Source organism: Strix aluco, chromosome 2 (assembly GCF_031877795.1).
Source record: "Strix aluco isolate bStrAlu1 chromosome 2, bStrAlu1.hap1, whole genome shotgun sequence".
NCBI classification, from domain to species: domain Eukaryota; kingdom Metazoa; phylum Chordata; class Aves; order Strigiformes; family Strigidae; genus Strix; species Strix aluco.
The window spans coordinates 103,885,977-103,891,623 of record NC_133932.1 but is presented as its reverse complement, the minus strand read 5'-3'; the positions used below and the strand labels follow the sequence as shown (position 1 = coordinate 103,891,623).

The following is a 5,647-nucleotide window of genomic DNA, read 5'->3' as shown; positions in this document are numbered from 1 at the left end:
GTGAGTGTCTGCCGCCCGCCCGTCCGCCGCAGGTTGCGGCGAGCGCCGCGCTCGGGGGGATGGGGAGGCTCTGCCCCCTCCCCTGCGGGGGGGGAGCCTCTGCGGGCCGCAGGTTCGAGCCCCGCCGCTGGCAGCACCCTGCGCGGGGTTGTTCCTGCCCCGCCGCGGCTGTGGGAGACGGGAGGTGCGGGGAGGGGGGGGGCGGGGGCGCGATGGGGCCGGGGAGGCGGCGGCGGGCCCTGTGCGGGCGGCGGTGAGCGCCCTCGAGCCGCGGCCGGCGGCGCCCCGTCCCGCCGGACGCCCCTGCCAACTTTCTGAGCAGTTCGGGCAGCGCGTGTGTCGGGGGGGGGTTGTGTGTGCTGCGTGCCGACTTCGCCGCCGCCGCCTCCTCCTCCTCCTCCTCCTCCTCCTCCTCCCGCCGCCGCACTCCGTCTCTCCCTCCCCGCCAGCTGCCTCTCCCCGCCGTCGCGGGGCAGCGGCGGCTCCGCGCTGCCGGGGCGGGGGCGCGCGCGCGCACGCGGGACGGTTGGCAGCCGCGCGCCCCTGCGCGGGGAGGCCGCGGCGCGTGCGTGCGCGCCTGAGGCGGCGGGGGAGGGGGCCGCGACCAAGGGCCGGCGCGGGGCGGGGCGGGGGGGGGGCGACCACACACACAGACACAGAAACACAGACACACAGACACGCGCGACACGTCGGCCCCGGACGGGCCGTGTTGTGCCCCCCCCCGGGGGTGTTCGTCCCTCCCGAGCCGTGAAACCGGGGCTACTCAGCTGCTTCCTGCACATACACACCCCCCGCCCCCATGCACCCCCACTCCAGCGCTCTGCGACTTATTTCCCGACGGTGCCGCGAAAAAAAAATAATGTTAATTCACGGACCGCAGCTGGTAACCTTTTTTGCTATAGTCACGCACAGGGGTGGAGGAGAAGCCTGCGGGGTGAGTCATGGATTTAAGAGGCCCTCTGGTTGTTTACGGCAAAAACGGGGTGGCTCATTCAACATGTGGGAAATAAGAGGAGTAAGAGTTGCTTAAATTCGTAATAAAAGGATAAGACAGAGGTACCCGTACCTACCATACACCCCCTGCCCCAGCCTTAAAAAAAAGAGGAGGGGAAGCAATGTTGCTTTTTCCTGAAAGAGGACTTGTGGTCAGACTGTCATAGCTAACTGCAGTAGTTATGCATTTGTCAGCATTTCCATTATAAGTGTAGTTTTTCTGTAGTTTACAACTTGGTTATAAAAATATGCACTGGGTTGAAATTTGGTCGATGGCCTCCAGAACATCTTCTAAGCAAATTTTGAAATGATTCTGTTTAGATGCTAAGTGGAAATCCATGGAAAATACTGGCTTTTTACGTTTCTCTGAACTTTAAAACTTAGCTGCTTACGCACATGGACACTGTTCCAGCTGTTAGTCCATAAAAAGTTCCCCCCCCCCCCCCCCCCCCTTAGTTTGTTAAGTTGGGGAAGAGTTTAAAGGCTTGGCCTCTGCAAGCATTTCTCTTTAAGCATTAATTAGTGCATCAGAGACTCTCAGAAGATTCTTGCAAGGTCCCTGCCACCTCGTGGTAGGGCACCCACCTACAGAAGTGACGTGGGGCACTGTGTGTCCCTACAGCCCAGACCCTTGAGTGCCAGGACAGTTTGAACGCCTCAGCGCTGCAGGCAAGAAGCTGGTGTTAAAATGAAGGCGGAATATGTTAACTTTGCTCTGTGGGACTTTTTTTTTTTTTTACCGTGGCTGTTCAATTGCTGCTTCTGAGACAGGGAACAAGCACAGTATTTAAAAGGTTTCGTTTGTATACCTCTGTATATACACGTATCTGGATCCTGTGAAACATGCCTGCCACCCAGTGGATGTAGCTGATCTCTATATACTCTATACATTTACTACCTCTCCGCCCGCCCAGCCCTACCCCATCAGTAAGTTTGCAAAGCGATAGTGCTCAGGACTTGTAAAAATGCCAGGCTGATGCGGCCGCCCTGGGCCTGTGCGCAGTGATGGTGCCTGTCGTGACGTGATCCACCACCGTCCTTTCCCGCCAGCTCGGGTGACGAACCAGCGGTGCATCTGCCAAGGTATAGCACCTTCCTGGCTGGGCAGCAGTGAGGAGAGGAAACATGAATGAGTCAGACGATTATATGCAGAGGGAGAGGCAGTTTCGTGCCTGAGATGGCTGGAGAATTGGATTTTGCATAAAGGTTTTTGCACATGGGCTGTTGGGTTTCCTGGGTGCTGGGCCTGAGAGCCTGGGATCTGCTTTGTAGCTATGCTGAACTTGTCCATCTGGAAGAAAACTCAGTGGCTGTTCACTCTCGGTATACAGATGTTTTGTAGGTCTAAGCATGTTCGACATAACAAGTCTTGATTATTGGAATTGCTTGCTCAGGGTCCATAGCTTTTTGCTTTAATGTTTTCATATCTTAGTTTCTCATCTTTAAAAATGTGGGTAACAGTATCCTTTATCTTATGGATTACTTTAGTGATGAGAACCATAGAAGAACCTGGGAGAAAAAGAATTCCCTCTGTGGTTTGAAAATGTACAGCAATGCTCTAAAGAACTAGGGCAGAAAGAGGAATTTGTGTGTTAATTATAGCAAAACTTCTATGGGGAAAAAAACTTCATCAGGTCAGTTGCAATTAGAGATTGACCTCCACACATATAAGCACTAGAAGATGTTCTTAATTACCATAGGCCACTTAGTTCTAATAATTCCTAATTTTTGCCATGTTAATCACATTTTTAATATGTTTTTTTGTGTGTAATTTCCAAGGTTTTCTTTCCCTTTGGAAAAGAGCTGAAAAGCAGATAGGCAGCCTAGGGCAGCATACTCATGTCACCATCCTTCCTTTATCAGCTGGATTCCTAACGTAATGGCTGGGACTCTGCTGTTTGAGCTCACTGCTGAGGATAATCAGTGGTGGTAGGTTGTGGCTGTGGTCTGTGTTGCTGCGAAGACCTGTAGGATGGGGCAGGGAAAAGGCAAGGAGAAGCAGGGCTCCTGCTCATGTCCCAAGTACCTGGTGCCATTGTGGCCTCTGCCAGCCCTTACATGGAAAGCCTGGAGCCTCCTGCTGTTCCCTGGCTTGGAGCATGGTTATTTGAGCTGCAGTCCTGGTGCACCGGCACTGGGGGATAAGTTGCTCACTGCTGTGGGGATGGCCTATGTTGTCTGATCAGCGTGAGGAGTTGAGAAGAACGGCCTAGCAAATACCTACTGAAAATGCACAAAGTGCAGTTTGTCTTTGGACGTTTGACCAAATGCATGTGGATTTTTCATGGGGGCAGCAAAAGGGACACCTCCAACATAGTGGGTCCAGCCCTCATGTCAGATTTCAGATCTGTCACCAAGAGCTGGAAGGGCACTATAGCCTTCAAAGTTTTCCAGAGATTTCTATTGATACTGAAAGACAGCATTTTCCCTGGTCTCGTTCTGAAAACAGCTGAAGTATTTTGGCTGAGTTCTTCTAATTGCAGTCTGCCTCTTTCTGCACCCCTTGCTCGGAGGCAACCTCTACAACACATGGAACAAAATTTAGTCTGAGGCAGACATTCAGTTTGGAAAATTTCAACCCAAACAGTCAAAGTCTGGCCAAGTTACAAGCAGCTGGAAGCAGCATCTTGCACTGAAAGTGTTCAGCAACTGCCTAATAGGCGGTGCTACAAGCTTCATCAATACTGTATATATGTACGTGGATATACAATGCTAAATTGTAGTATTAATTAATAGGTTACCCAGTCAACTAACTGGCAGCCAGTTGATTCTGGTGGGGTTTTTTAATAGAAAATTGAACCTAAAACTCTTTGGTTAATTGTATGAACACTTTTCCTTACTCACATTATTCACTGTTGTTTTCCTGGCTGAAAGGTTGAAAACTTTTAAAATGGAGCCTCTGAAATAAATGACAAGCCAGGGCTTACTTGTTCTGAATCTTTCAGAATGACTTAACAATTGTTAAAGACCAATTTACAGTAGAACTAGAGCAAATTGCTTCCCAGCGTTTTGAATTGTAAAAAACCACATCTCCCAGATTCCTAAGCTATTCATCAACTGTTCTATTGTAGTAGACTCACCCTATATTGTGTCCCTGATATATCTACTAACTCTGCAGTGAAGTGTGAGTTTAAAACAATTGTGCCATGGAGTCACTGTGGAATAAATACCACAAACATTGGCAAAGTTGCTTCATAAATCTTTCTTAGTTTAGAGAGGAACTTAGGCGTGCCTTTCTTCTATGGGAGTGCAGCTGTTTCTTGTGGGGTCCCCCAGGGGCTGGATCTTGGTGTAAGGCTGTTTAATATCATTATATTCATAGTTTTTGTGATGCTGTATCATCGTTACCAACAGATTACATGCAGGTTTGTGCGTGTGTGGAACAAGTTACTAGTATGGTGTACTCCAAATAATTTTTTTAAATGGTCAGCATCCAGCAGAAGGCATTTTTCATGCAGCCACATACAAAGGAACCAGGAATGCAGTTACACCAGCAGGATAGGAGATTGTCTTCGAACTGGTAATTTGAAAGAAGGCTTAAGAATTTGTGTGGAGAATCATCTCAAGAAGAGTTTTCATTGTAATGCTGTGACTGAAGTGTGGTCTTTGGCTGTATAGCAATATAAATATTGCACAGAAATAGGAAAGTACGTGGCATTAGTAAGATCACGGGAATTCCATGTCTGGTTTTGCTGCTCACACGTGAGGAAGGATGTGAAATATTAGTAAGAGCACAGTGACAGGGTTTGGAAACCAAGCTTTACAATGCATGGTGTACAGGCTGAGAGGGGAAATGATGCTTGTATATATCCTGCCTGTGTGTAAGGAAAATATATGATATTTACTTGACCCTGCTGAGACATCCAGTGTCTGGGAGATGAAGTTAGGCATATTGTACCTTGAAATAATAAGTAGCAACAAGGGCAATATGGCACTGTAATGGATTTGCTGTTGCTGGGAGTATTTTTAAAGTGAGATGAGGTTTCCTTCTCAAAGATGTGCTTTGGCTTGGTTCAGTGGAGGACATTTCCAGTGTGTGGAGGAGGGGGAAGGACTGTGCTCTGTTCACCTGCATTCTTCCCTAGATTGAGAAAACAAGATTATTTGCAGTGCTTTCCGTGTATTGTAGCACATGGTGCTACCTTGGACAAGATTATAATAAAATGTCACACTTCAGAACTTGGCTGGTTTTCTCTTGGGTCAGAAGGACCATTTTTTCTTGGTGCCTAATTTGGCTCCTGGGATTATTATTAATTATTGTGTACTTCCCTCCAGAGTATCAATGTCTGGTGGCAGCTGGAGACAGGATATTGGGTACTCAGCTTCCTCACTGCTCTCTGTCAGTACAGAGTCCCCTCATATTCCCAGGTTGGTGTACTGTCTTTCTTTGCTCAGGATACTGACAGCTGTATTCAGGGATGAAGAAATTTCCCCTGCCATTAGATAGGTAAGGACGTCACTCACTGTTCAGAAGTCGGCTGCTGAAGGCTCATGGTACCTGCAAGGCCACTCTCCCCTTAACCACCTCTCTGTCCTTTGGGCATGCCTCTCCTGCCACCAGATCTCCTGCTGCAAGCAGACACCAGAGACAGGGACATGGGCACGCGTGTGTATGGCTTGGCAGTGTAGCACCCCCGGCAGTCACTAAAAAAAC

The 5,647-nt window shown here is 49.1% G+C and overlaps 1 protein-coding gene across 2 annotated transcripts in view; it reads left to right on the top strand.

Annotated features, from left to right (window-relative positions):
- The window catches only part of ELF1 (E74 like ETS transcription factor 1), a 96,915-nt gene that overhangs the window by 108 nt on the left and 91,160 nt on the right, over nt 1-5,647 (top strand). The window lies entirely within an intron of this gene.